This window comes from Dermacentor albipictus, unplaced genomic scaffold, assembly GCF_038994185.2.
Source record: "Dermacentor albipictus isolate Rhodes 1998 colony unplaced genomic scaffold, USDA_Dalb.pri_finalv2 scaffold_24, whole genome shotgun sequence".
Taxonomy (NCBI): domain Eukaryota; kingdom Metazoa; phylum Arthropoda; class Arachnida; order Ixodida; family Ixodidae; genus Dermacentor; species Dermacentor albipictus.
Window position 1 is genome coordinate 1,732,730 of NW_027225578.1, and position 14,771 is coordinate 1,747,500.

Consider the following 14,771-nt stretch of genomic DNA (forward strand, 5'->3'; position numbering starts at 1 on the left):
TCTCGTTTTCTGTGTTTCTTTTATCTGGATGACACGCCAGCACAGGGATCCTAGTCGATATTGCCTCGCGTACATAAGCTTGGCGCTGCGGGATATCATATGCCCCGCGCGTCACAACGGTAGGTAATTTTCAAAGCGTGCTTACGTGCGCTCCTGACGCACTCTAGGTTTCGCATACGCGGTGAAAATGAGAGAACTATTCGTGCTCTGGAGCTCTAAGTAAGGGTTTTCGATCCGTTTTAAAAGCCATTTCTGAGGTGACCACTTAGCTACAAATGTCCGATTCACCGTGGCTGCCTTACGTTAATTACTAAAGGTTAATTAGTGAATTGGGTCACTAAACGATCAGACAGAAAATATTATTTTGCCCGCACCTGTTGCTAGCGTTCTAATGCAATCATCCTTATTTAGTTTTAAATCCTGTAGGTTTAATAATTGACGACAGTCGGCGCTGAAACACTAGGAAGACGGGTAATAGTCGCAACAATAGTTGTTTTTTTCTCCCGAACTTGCGCATTGACTCCTGACAAGGCTGTTACACGGACAGACATGCGTGTTCATTTTTCTTACTTTTTATTCTTCAAACGTAAATAGAGTTCTCAGACTCACATAGATAATATCAGCAAGTTAAAATGAACCGATTTAAGTGACATGCGGTAATGCGATTTAACACGTCTAAGGATGAGTTTGTCGCTTTCTTCGCAGGAAATGCGCCATTTTCCGTTCCGAAATTTGTTGTTGTGGTTTATGCAGCGTGTCCCAACTAACGTTAGCCAAAGCCTTAGATATAAAATATCGAATATGCGAGGACGCAACCAATGGTATTCTGTCAGCATAGACGTACCGCATCAAGAGTTTTTTTTTCATGATTGAACTATCGATAATTAGTTGAGATTAATTAACGAACATTTAATCACTGCATTGAGGGCGCGAATTTTCATAGAACAGCAATAATTGTTTTTTTTAAACATCTCATCCAGTTGGTTTCAGTGTGCTATGTCCCGGATAATTATTTTTTCCGTGTTTTCCAGAAAACGCACAAATAATGGAAATAGCCGCATGGTTACCCATCCGCGCTTCGCGACGCCAGCTGTTCCGGGCCTTACTTTTTTGTTTAATGAACCGTTGGAAGTAACCCTGTCATAAACACCGGGGCCGCACGTTTTAGCTTCGCTGGTTAACCATCTGTACGGAGTGCTTGGGCGAGGATTGTTCTGTGTAGGTTCATCGCAGTATTTGTAAAAAGGTACTCGCTGAATCGCTCCAGGGTGTCATATCGCCGCTAATCGAAATGTTTCCCAGACTGCTAAAACAACAGCACCAGAGACGGTTTGAAATTCTGTGAAAATAGCGAGAATGTTAAACACACTGCATTGAGAGCCTTTCACTTTTCTGCTTTCGTTACCGGGAGAAAATGGCCGTTTTTACTGCGAAAGCAATACTGCTCGAGGTTTCCGCTCTTGGCCGTCATCGCGGAGAATCCACCATTGACCTTTAGCGTGACATATGCGTGACGTCATACCAGCTGTGGAAAAGCGGGGCCCCAACTCAGCTCGTCGCGATCGTCCCAGCGAATCCTCCATGCTGCACCTGCGCGCCGCTGCCGTGAGGGGCGCTCGCTGTATGTGACGTCATGTCAGCTGTGGAAATGCGGCCCTCCCAACTCGACTCGTCGCGATCGTCCCAGCGAATCCTCCACGCACCGCTGCCGTGGGGGAGGCGCTCCCTCTACGTGACGTCATGCCAGCTGTGGAAAAGCGGGGCCCCAACTCAGCTCGTCGCGATCGTCCCAGCGAATCCTCCATGCTGCACCTGCGCGCCGCTGCCGTGAGGGGCGCTCGCTGTATGTGACGTCATGTCAGCTGTGGACATAGAGTTACTATACTGACTCTAGAGGACAAGCTACCCATAGGGCCCATGCATTAAAATCGGGAACCGCAAGAGCGCCGCCATGTTGCTACGCGCCGAGGTTGCCAGCTCCTGAGACGCTTGCTAGACTTGGCGACAGTAGTCAGTTTTAATCCGGCAACAGTAGCAGCGTAGCAGCATGGCGTCTCGCTTGTAGTGTTGTGATGCGTGCGTGCAGCCGTGTGTTTGGGCTTTATAAGTTGGTTCTTTATTCTATGTTGCGGGACGATGTGGGTGTGGTCCATGTTGGCCGTACAGCTGGCAGTTATGCAACCGAGGGATGATCCTGTTCAAGTTTCCGGCGGTATGCGGTTTTCAGCGGTCACGCCTGTTGTAGGAGTGTCACTCGACGAGGTTACGAGCTCGAAGCTGTGGTCAGATTCCTCGTTGGTGTTCCGTAATTCTCTTCGCACGGGCGCGGTATGTTGCAAAAGCCGCTTTCGCGATCTATCGTCGCGACGATAGATCGGGTTTTTTTATTATAAGTACTGACACAGCTGTAGGGCACACGTAACCGACAAACGGAAGACTCGGAAGAGCACCCGAGATTATAATAAAGCAGGCGGTGCAGGAACTGCAGGGCACCCAAGGGACAGTGGGGGGATCAAAGCTCGAAGCAGAACGTTACATAGGCTGGTGCCGCCGAGGCAGGTGTGTGCCAGGGAGTGTTCGCACGGACAGCTCCCCTGGCACGCGCAGCAGTGCCTCGCAAGGTCAAGATACTTTAAAGGCACCTGCGCCCATGATCTTTCTTTTGCATCGGTGCAGTGAGCACGATTAACGAGAATAATATGGAGGTCATCCAGTTCAGTCGCGAATGCGTCATGGCAAATGTAGCTCGCGTCGCCTGGCGTGTGTAGTAACATCAGAGTTCATTGTATGAACTTTATGCATAATGCGCTTTGTTACGGTACCTTAACGGAATGGGTCGAGAGGACGGTGTTGGTACATTTTCTCGTACCGCCCTAATCCTATACCCCCCACTACAAACACACACATACCCCCTTTTTTATGTATACATACAATTCCTTGTCATGACGGATCATAGCCTCCTTTATTTTTGAAAAATAGAGGAGGCTATGGACCGATTGACCAGTTCAAGTTGTCAACTTGTCAGTAACTGTCATAGGAATCACTGTAATAAACACAATTCCACGATCAGATTGTTTACTTTCATATTTTGTTGTAACACTTGAGGACTACATAGAACTTTCATTTGTATATGTGAGAGAAGTATGTGGATATCACGAGCTTAAGCCAATGTGCGATACACAGACAAAGCAGCTGCTACAACATGAACTGCATTGAAGGCCACACAACACATACGTAATTAAAGGTGCAAAATATAGGGCAAAGCTTCAAATTACGTTCTGTAGCACTGCAAAGTATAACATATATTGTATGTGTACAATAAATGTTCAAAAATACAATGCATCAATGTACCATTTGCCTTCAAGTTTATTATCAAGTTCAAATTCACTGAAGTTTATTATGAGCATATGTACAACAGGAATCTACTGACACACCCGCAGTCAAGGTGGCTGTTTGAGGTGTGCTGGCTGCCTAAACGAAAGAAAAAGAAAGAAATTAGATGAATGTCGATACCAGTGCTATTGCTTCTTGCCTCTTACCTGCATTTGCCTCCACGGCCTCTTGGCTTGTGGAGTCTGTATGAGGGAGCTGCTGTGGCTAGGCGTAGGCATTGTCTAAGCAAAAAGAAAAGGCCATTCAAATGGGGAATTATGGACATAAATGCAGTTGTTATGTCTGCTTCTTGCACTCTTCTTGTCTAAAAGTTTTCCAACATAGTGTCCAGTACACACCAGCACTTTGACTGCTTCTGCTTTTTACCTGCAGGTGTTGCTGCGAGATCCTTGGTATGGCTGCGTGCAGCATTGTAACACTTGGTGGAGGCATTTGAAGTGGTAGCCAAAAATTTAAAGAATCATTCTTGTCTGCATGAATGCTTTCAATTTCTAAATGCAGTGGTAACTATCACTATTAGTGCAAGGCCCCCCACATCTATGCACCAAGTGCCATAGCTCGAAACTGAATTTTTCCTTTAGTATTTCACAAGGCGTCTGATATGTCCACATTATATGTGATGTGTTTGTTTTTATATATCCCGGTGTGGAGAGGGCATCATTAAATTGTTTTTTATTTTTGCGTGTCTTGTTTTTGGTTTATTTCTAAATTTATCAAGCAGCAGTCTCATGATGCTAAAGTGACTTATGTAATGGCAATCAGCTTTCGTATTCAGAAAAGAACGCATTTCCTGACCCATTGTTTGACATCCCCTCACTCGCATAATTTTGCAGACTATTCTACCTATATTGACTTGCTTGACCTCCACTGAAGAGTCTTGCATTTTCAAATACGACTTTTTCCTTAAAATCATTTGACACTTCTCATAATTTCTGTACCTTGGGCTTCTGATACTCTGCATTCACCATTTTTGCTTGTTTCTGACTAGAAATGTCTTCTTTAGTTTAGAGCTTAAATTTTACCTTTGGAACACATGGAAGGGCTTGCCATTGCATATCTGCATAAAAGGCAAACATGTTTCATTAAACATTTGCAAAATCCAATAGAAGGTTGATGAATGCAGCTTGCAGTGTGATATGACCGAATGGGCCATAAAAGTAACTCATCTCACTTGGTAAATTAAAGCACCTATTAGTGTGATGTACAAGATACGTTACACTAACGCGGTGGGTTCTCTTGCTTATACAGCAAAATAATCGCGCGAGAAAAAAATTATTTTTGCATACCCCTTGTACACACTGATTTAAGGAAAATGAGCTGGAGCTGTCCACATGATGTACTTATTTTACCTGCGAGTATGGTCAACAAAAATGTGTCCCAGCTGCTTAGTGGTATTCGGGATTATGTCAGTATTGCATATGTGCCTGTTGTCGAAAATAACTGAATTTTGAAAATGCTCGCAGGGATCTGATGTGCATATCTGCAGTTTATGGATACATGTAAAAGACTCAGCATCAAGTCCAAGTGAACGGTCCCACAGGCCCGGAGTCGATCATGCAAATAGATTCGCTGCACAAATTTGTGACTAGAAAAGATATTCCACATGAAACGGCATGCAAGGAAGTGTTGAAAATATTGTACAGTTAATAAAACGCCTAAGCTATTAATATGTGGGTTGATGCACTCGTTATGCCAAACGGAGGTGAGGCGTGCAGACGGGACACAAGTGTAGAGTTTTTACAAGCAAACAACACGAGCGCCGCCCACTTCTCTACTCTTGTGTCCTGTCTGCACGCCTCACCTCTGCTTTGCATAATGAATCCTACCAACTAGCTCAGCTTTCTGTCGTTCTAAGTCTCGATGCACTCGATTTCGTCCGCATTATAGGCACTCGCCTCTTGATTACTTCGTGGCACAGAAATACTCGGCACCAGGCTGTTTTTCTGTTGTGGCCTTTGTAGAAGCATGATTGTTCCAAGTGCAACAATTAAACAGATTCTTTGAGTTGCTTGTGGCTTCGCCAATACAATTCCTGTGCGCTGGTCCGCCTGTCCAGCAATTTCCTACTGAAGGGAAATCTGCGAATAAAAACACCGCTCCGCATGCATAAAAATGCTCTACTGTGACGCTTCTCAAACGATTGTGATGCACCACAAGAGCTGCCTACTCGCGTGATATTCCCAACAAGGAGATACATTCGTTTACTTACATGTGAAGGTATATGCCAGCGCACTTCGGGGCTTCGGTGGCACATAAGGCACGAGTGTGCCATAGCATCCGATGTCGACGCGCGATCGCATGTCGAACCTAAACTGTACGAAACTACTAAGCATCCAAAAAACAGATTCGAAACCGAAATTCGCGTCATCCTTTATTGCATGAATGCGCACATCGTGATTTACATAAGTCACGGACCTAGCGATTGCTTTCTGTAAACTTAATATTAACGTACCACCTTCATAAAGCCATCAGGTATGCGTTTTAGATGACAAAGCATAAGGTGACCTGTACTTGTTTTCAGCCCTTTCAATAGTAATTGCGCTGGCCACATTGACCAGTAGCGACAGGGCGGCGCCCTAGAGGTTCCCACTTTTCCGGCCCAGCTTTTCCTCTAGAGTTGTTCTACTAACTCTATGGCTGTGGAAATGCGGCCCCCCCAACTCGACTCGTCGCGATCGTCCCAGCGAATCCTCCACGCACCGCTGCCGTGGGGGAGGCGCTCCCTCTACGTGACGTCATGCCAGCTGTGGAAAAGCGGGGCCCCAACTCAGCTCGTCGCGATCGTCCCAGCGAATCCTCCACGGTATGTCGGATGATGTGTATAAGGTGAAGCTGCAACGATGTGCTGCAGCTAAGAAGCGGCGGCACGCGGAAGAAACGGATGAAGAGCGGGAACAACGTTTAGATAAACTGCGTGCATAATATGCAGCCAGGCGAATGCGTTCAACATCTCTTGATCTGGGTGCATCTACAAGTATCAGGCATGCTCTCATTGCTGACGCGAGTTTGGCGACACCTGATCGTTGACAGCAAGCCTTATGGATGCTTTACATGGCGACGAGACTGCATCTACACGTTCGATGAGCAGTATGGAACTCTACAACCTGAACATAAGATTGCTTTCGCAATCCACTAGGCTTAGCCAAGCTAAGCTTCTGCCAATCTTTTTTATAGGTCTCACAAAAAAATTATTTACCACTACAAATAACAGTTCAGCACACATTGCAGCGCAGCATATTGCACATAATGAAATTCCCTGTCCAAAAACACTCGTTGCCGAACAAAAAAATTAGGAAAAACTTAGGAATAGTGTCTGAAAAATAAATACTCAGTATACCACTGTTATTCGGATACAAAAAAAAAAAGTATCTAAGACCAGTTCATCGCTCAAGCCAATCGGTGAAGATGTTCCTGGATTTTGTGAAGCATAGGAAGCTTCATAACATATTCCACTCTCGAACAGGTAAAATCCCGGGAAATACTTTTCCAAGCCTATTACGTTTCTCAACGGCTCGACCATGAAAATAAGGTTAAAGAAATAGCCTGCAAAATTGAAGCGTTTAAAATGTCATTTTTCCCCAGAACCATAAGCCAATGGAACAAGCTACCATCGGATGTCGCAATGATTCTATCAAATGATGTATTTTCAAACTGTATACGCCCACTGAAGTAAGATAGTGTTTTTGTGTGTATGTGCGAGTATGACAGCATTCCGAGTATATGTTATGTTTTGCCTGCTTTATTTATTGGTTTTTTGTTTCCTTTTACCCCCCGCTGTAATGCCTACGGGCGCTGTGGGTATTGTGATAAATAAATAAATAAATAAATAAATAGGTGCACTCCGCACTTTTCCTACAAAACACCTGGTTTTTGTTCAACTTCGAGGTCCTCGTAACAAATTTTGCACTTCCGCCTTTTCGGAATATTCTGAGGGTGGTCCGATGACAAGTCCAAGGAATATTTCACTAGTTCGTCTAGAGTCATGCACCTCTTCCAGGACCGATCGCCCTCACCGTAGCTGGGCAACTACAAGATTGTGCATCCAAGCATATCTGTTTGCATTTTTGCAGATTGTCTTTATCACCTCTGCAGAGAAGAAGAGTGGAAACAAATTAGTCTCGGTTGTTTCTGCCAGGAACCGTTTCCGCGTCACAAGGATGCGTGTTCGGTCTGATGTACCCACTGACGATCACAAGACCAGTAGGCATCTCGACGGCACAAGCGTCTCCCACATGACTTCTGCATGCCGTTGCCGATACACGCGATCGGCCTTACAGGCACGTTCGCGCTCGCGCTGACGTTCGCGTACGGCAACCTCTTCTTCTGCAGTGCGCTGCACCCGCGGCCTACTCATGGTGACGGCCGGGAACGCATTGGGTAAGGCACGTAATGCAATGCACATATATACAGTTCTGGGTAGCGTGGCGTTCAACCATCGTTGTATTAAAGGGCCCCTCACCAGGCCACAAAGCAAACTTCAGTCATACGCTGGAAGTTGTTACGTGTCCTCTAAAAAGCTCTCTGCTGCAAGCGTTTTTCAACTATGTTCGTTAATAGCCAAGATAGAAATACTTCAGTACCGCGAACCCATGATTTCAGGAGGCGAGCTTCACCGCTAACATGGACGCTCTCTCCACTTAGCTCCACAAGCGAAATTCCTTCCCTGCGTTTTGCCATACCGGAGCTCGAGGATCGCGTGACGCGTACGTCACGGGCCCTGTCTTCATTTTTTTTTTCTCCTCGCTTTCTTTGCTGTGCGGCGCCCTGCCGCTGTCAGTGTCGCACGCGAGCTGTCGTTTAGCGCCACGCACGATTTTGCGCGCTGTGCGCGAGGACACCTAACTTGCGGTCTTAGTCAGTGCTACACGAATACTGAGGTAGACACAAGCGAATCACAGAGCATGATCCCGCACTGCAACACCGTAGAAAATGGCGTAGTTTCGGTGTCGGCGTGCGCGGCTGCGCGACGTGGGAACAAGCAGACGAACCGGAAGGATACTTCTCTTGCTGCGGTGCGAAGTAAAAGAAAGAAAAAAAGAAAGAAAAAGTCGTTTGTGCGTTTTATCATTTCTCTAAGCTTTAATTCGTCAATTCAGGATACATATTACACAAATAACAGATGCTGCCTTGAATCATTCTCGAAGTTACGTGTCACAGCGAGCGACGTCACAGTGCAAACATGTGTGCGCAGGTGCACTAGCACATGTACGTCACCTTCATTCTTGAAGCGCGGCGGCCGCGAGGAGAAGGGAAAACGGCGGTCGGTTTGAAATTTCAGGTCTTTCTGCGACGCGCAGCCATGTAATACTTTGCAGACACGATGCTTATCCTGCTATGTATGCCTGCTCTTCTCAGCTCAAAAGGACGAGACCTGGTGACCCTTTAAAAAAGAGACTTCGATTTTCCTTTTTCTAGATCCCAAGATGAGCCCATATTGCCCGTATTCAAGCTCTCTTGTTGTCTCCGATAAGCAGGGAAGCTGAGTTAATCGCGACAGGGGTGGTGTCGTGCCTAGCAGACGCAACTTGCGCTTCCAGTGAACTTTGTGCGCATGCCCTACTTTTGCTGAGCTCGCCGCTTCGCGCTGTTATAAGGCACTGACCGGCCGGCCAGTCGACGCTGGCGTGGTGCTGCGAACATAGAATAACATAGTAAACGTAAAGAACGGACCTTCCCATAGACGCCTGCAGCCGACTTTGGCTCTCAGCGCGCCTAGCAGAATCGGCGAAACGCACCAGCCTCCAAGGTGGTCGCGCATGCTGCCGAGTCTCGAATGCTTCAATTTCAGTTTCGTTTCTTGCATCTTTTTTTTGGTGACCCATTCCTTTGCTTAAACCGCGTGATTTCACGCAGGCGCTTGTGTCGCTGTTTATATGTTGTGACGACGAGCGCGCAAAGGTGTTTCACTCATGTTAGTTTCATTTAAATTGATATTTGCTGTTTCAAGCTGTAACTTAGCGCAACAATCATGCCAACTGTTGAGGAAGAACTTTGTCGCTTATGATATTGTACGTCTAGTAACTCACGCCAAAAGGTGTATTGTAAATAAATGTGCCGAGTTCCTAAAATATAAATGAACTTGCTTCACAGTCAAGAACATGAAAATAGCAGACAATAATTTATTGCAGCAAGATTGTAAGAGGCAGATACATGAAAACGGGAAGAAACAGCGAAATGCAAGTAATACGGGTGTCACACGGCGCATTTTTGATTACGATCAAGCCCAACCCGATTTGAATTTCTCAGTCACAATTGGTTCTTCTGCGCAAGCTGCGTGATGGCGCCAATATCAGTCGCGAATTTCAATCCGGATCGGACTTGTTCGCGATTGAAAGTGGTCGTGTGACATCGGTATAATGGAGAATAGTCGGAAATGAATGGCGTGATGGCAATAATTTTGCACAAGCAAAACACATAAAAGACGTGTTGCAACTATCCAGATAATGAAAACAGAAAACTGCAGATACACGACAGCAATTATATTGCTTAAAATGAGATTGTTTTAGAAGGAAAAAAAATATGACGTTTTTTCTTGTACTTCTGCGAAGAAGGGTGAATTAGGGCAGCAAAATTATGTGAATGGTAGCGTGCCGAAATAAAATGGCTGCAAAAATAATTGAGCACGCACCAAGATCTTCATCTCGAATGTGTAAGCTAGTGTGTCCGTCATTAAAGAGCTGCAATTAAGCACTTTGTGTTGGGGGTCTTCACCTGCTGTCTTCGAAGCCTTGCAATCTTCTTCTGATGCTTGGAATTTTACCCTTGAGTATGTATGATGCCCTTTGGTAGTAGCGTGTATATTGAGGAAATGGTGGAGATTCCTACAATACGTACAATAACAGAGAGAAGGTAAGCAATACTGGAGGCTTCAAAGCTATTGAATGTAGACGCTACGTTCCTTCGTATAAGCAATATTAGAGCCTGCAAAGCTTTATAATGGAGATGCTGCGTTCGTTCATGCAATGCGTATTTTTATTTATATCTTTTTGTTGTTGTTGTTAAGGAAGCACTGTTATAACGGCTAAGAAACAAGGAACTTTCTACGGTAACGGCTCCATACACAATTAAAACATGAAAACACGTATCTTCAGCCCAATGCAGAAGAGATGACAACGCTAGAGCGCACATAGCCAGCTACAAAGGTTGAGAGGGAACGCATTATTGCCATACTGCAAATATTGCACGTGTACCGCTTTAGAGGTAGCTACATTTCTTTTGCAAAAGCAGGGCACTATACTTTTTCAGCAGTGACTGCGCGTAACATAAAGCTCTCTGCCCCGAACGGCATGTGTTCATAGGCCACATTTCTTAATGAACCATTTTATTTTATTTTCTAACTGCGTCATTGTATCGAACATGCATCGCAGCTCTGACGCTGCCCCATCGCTGTTTTCGCTAGCATCACCGCTCATTGCTGCGCATAAAAAATGAATACGAAATGAAAGTCAGCGTAGCAAATGGGCAGCAGCTGCTCATGGCTGCAAGGCCGCCGTCACTCGTTCATGCGGCTAACAGTGACACAACGAAATGCGAAGAAAATAAGTCGTTAACAACGCGCAAAACAACAACCTTACCATGAAACAGCGATGAAGCGGACGCTGGCAGGAGAACCCAACAACGATGCTCAGGTGGATTTTACAGAAAGAGCCCGGCGGCGCGGTCTGACTAGGCTCCGCACATATTGGGTCATGCCCAGTGATCGTGCCGCCTGTCAAGCTGCTAGCCGCAGCCGCAGCCACAGCCGCATTTTTTCTCGATAGGCTCTACCACCTCGCGGAAGCGGCGAAGCTCCATAGCTCGGCCGCGAAACGGCTCGAGTGTCCGCTCTTGTCGTATACTATGTTACTCTATGCTGCGGACGCAAGCTGTACGCTCTTAAGCAAAATTACACCCTTTTGCCACACAACGATAATCGTCATCTGTCTTTTCCGCATTTCCTTTCTTTAACGCAGCGAGCCCGGTACTTTCCCGTAACGAACGGCATGCGCGTTATCAGGATCCCATAGCATTCCCGACAGGAAAGTAGCGGGCGCGGAGTTTTCAAGAAAGGAAACGCAAGCAAGGCAGATGACGATTATTGTTGTGTGGTAGAGATACACGCCAAAGGGTGTAACTTTGCCTAAGAGTTTAGTGTTTTACACTCTAAGAAAAGTTTACACCCTTTGGAGTGTATGTTTGCCACACAACGATAATCGTCATCTGTGTTGCCCACATTTCCTTTCTTGAAAACGCTGCGCTCGTTACTTTCCTGTCGGGAACGCTATGTCATGCTGATAACGCGCATGCCGTTCGTTACGGAAAGTATCGGGCTCGCCGCGTTAAGGAAAGGAAATGCGGAATAGACAGATGACGATTATCGTTCTGTGGCAAATATACACCCCAAAGGGTGCAACTTTTTTTTTTTTTAGAGTGTACGCAGATCTGTAAGTTGACTTTCCGGCAGTGTGTTTTCGGCGTTCTTTCTTCTTCTTTCTCCTTTTATTCCCTTTACCCCTTTCCCCAGCACAGGGTAGCCAGGTGGTACTTACACTGGCTAACCTACCTGTCTTTCCTCACCTTTGTCTCCTCCTCCTCTCCTCCACGGACGAATCACACACTCTCAAAACGGTTGCACCCATTAACGTGTATATTTGTCCCACAACGATAATCGTCATCTGTCTTGCCCGCATTTCCTTCCTTGAAAACCCGCCGTGGTTGCTCAGTGGCTATGGTGTTGGTCTGCTGAGCACGAGGCCGCGGGTTCGAATCCTGGCCACGGCGGCCGCATTTCGATGGGGGCGAAATGAGAAAACACCCGTGTACTTAGATTTAGGTGCGCGTTAAAGATCCCCAGGTGGTCGAAATTTGCGGAGTCCTTCACTACGGCGTGCCTCATAATCAGAGAGTGGTTTTGGCACGTTAAACCCCATAATTTTTTTTTTCCTATCTTGAAAACTCGGCGCTCGCTACTTTCCTGTCGAGGGTGCTGCGTCACACTGATAACGCGCATGCCGTTCGTGACTGGGAAGTACCGGGCTCGCAGCGTTAAAGAAAGGAAACGCGGGCAAGACAGATGATTATTGTTGTGGGACAAGATAAGCCACAGAGGGTTACATTTTTCGAAGAGTGCACTCTTAAGCAAATGTACACCCTTTGGGGTGTATAGTTGCCACGCAACGATAATCGTCATCTCTCTTGCTTGCGTTTGCTTTATTGAAAACACTGCGCACGCTACTTTTCTGTCGAGCATGCTTTGTCATGCTGATAACGGTTCGTGACTTGGAAGTACCGGGCTCGCCGCGTTCAAGAAAGGAAATGCGGACAAGACAGATGACTATTACTGTTGTATGGCAAAAGGGTGTAATTTTGCTTAAGAGGAAGCTTTAGCTCGTGTGCTCCTATCTAAATACATGTAAAAGGAGAATTCGTTTTTCTAGGCAACCACTGCACCAAATTTGACGGGGTTTGCTGCATTTAAAAGAAAAACTTAAAATGTAGTGACTGTTGGTTTCGAATTTTCGATTTAGGTCGTCAATTCTTTATAAAATGTTGGCAAAAATCGCAAATTTTCAGAAAACGAAACTATCAAGTTTACAACTCCGTAACTCAGCAAGAAAAAATGATATCGCAATTCTGTGAATTGTACCTGATAGCACATCTAAAGCGGACAAAATTGATATGTTACATATGAACCTCAAAAAATGGGGAAATGTGTAATTACAAGTTTTGCAGAACGCTCGTAAACAACGTAACAAATTCACGTTATATGTAAACTGACATAAGAAATTTGTCCGCTTTGAATGGTCTAATGGATGCCGTTTACATAATCGCGATATCTGTTCTTGATGCAAAGCTATTAGTTTGTAAACTTTGTGCTTCTATTTTTTTCAAACGACTGAATTTTTGAAAATCCTTTTAACAAAATTCAAGCCCTAAATCAAAATTCCACTTCCAACAGTCACTAGAATTTAACTTTTTCTCTCAAATGCAACAAATTTCATTAAAATCGGTCCAGGGGTTATCTCAGAAAAACGTTTTTGCTTTTTTACATGTATTTGAATAGGCCGCGTCGGAGTTGGGCCCAAGCTAAAGCTTCCTCTTAAGTGTACTGAGGCTTCGAAATCTTCGCTTAAAAAAGAAGGATTCATATGCTGCGGTAAAAATTATCCCTGAGATCGATGAACCCAGCGCGATGCTTGACGACTTTGAGGGATTTCAAGTCGCCATTACGTGTTGTAGTTGACCCCATAGACAAATTGCTGGCTTAAAGAAAAACTTCGCTGAAAGCTGGAAGCAGTAAAACCAACCCCCCTTTCTTCATAAGCAGAAAAAAGATGTCTGTAAGAATGAACACAAAGGAACATATTTGGCAAAGAAAGCACTTTTCTACAGCGACGCTGTATACCTCTACCGTCCAAAGAAATGTTCGTGTCGTTGAAAGCCAAAAACTCCCCATACGTGGCGATCCCGAAGATAGTGCAATACCGCCGCGACCCACGGCGGAAGTAAAGCAGGCGTTAAGCACTCCCAATACGTGGGCCAATCCCGAAGATAGTGCAATGCCGGGCCGACCCGCGGCGAATTTGAAGCAGGCGTTACATGGTCATCGTCATCATCAGCCTAATTTATGTCCACTGCAGGACGAAGGCCTCCCTCTGCCATCTCCAATTACCCCTGTCCTGCGCCAACCGATTCCAACTAGCACCCGCAAATTTGAGGAGAAGTTAGAACACAGAAGAGAGCTTGTGCAGAAAAGCAACGCGCTGATAACGCAAGCATCCGTGAGCGAGGGTGACGTAGCGTCACGGAGATGCACTCTCCCTTCACGCAACACCTGGCGTGCCAGCACGGAAGAAGGAGCCCATTCACCCACTCGGCTCCGTCGAGCTGTGCACGTGACGTGGCGTCGCAGTCAATGGGAATTTCAGTGCCATTTCGCTGCTACAGACGCCAGATTTTTCGTTATTTGATGCTCTCGCTTCAATAATAATTTACTTCCACCTCAGAACATTGTGTTGGAAGAGACAGGAAAAACAGAGGTTAACGCTTGATGAGGTTCCTGCCCGCTGGTACTGGTGTTCAAGTCAAGGTAGTCTCGAACTGCTACAGGCGCGCTTTTTGGAAACCCCGCACACTGGTAAATGCAGACCATTTGCTGAGGACAAAGCAGCCACGAAGGGCTGTGACAGTAAGGAGAACTTTCAAAATGACCCCTCCATTAAGAACGGTTCAATTTTTAGAAACTTCATATAATCAAATAGCGGCTTATGATTAGAAGGGAGAAGGAAATATTTGAAGAGGAGGCGGTAAAGGTCAAAGGTAAAGGTCATGAAGATTTGTGCAATAGGTTAGTAGGAAGGCAATTCGTCCTCTGCTGTTTTGAATTTCATCTTCGCGTG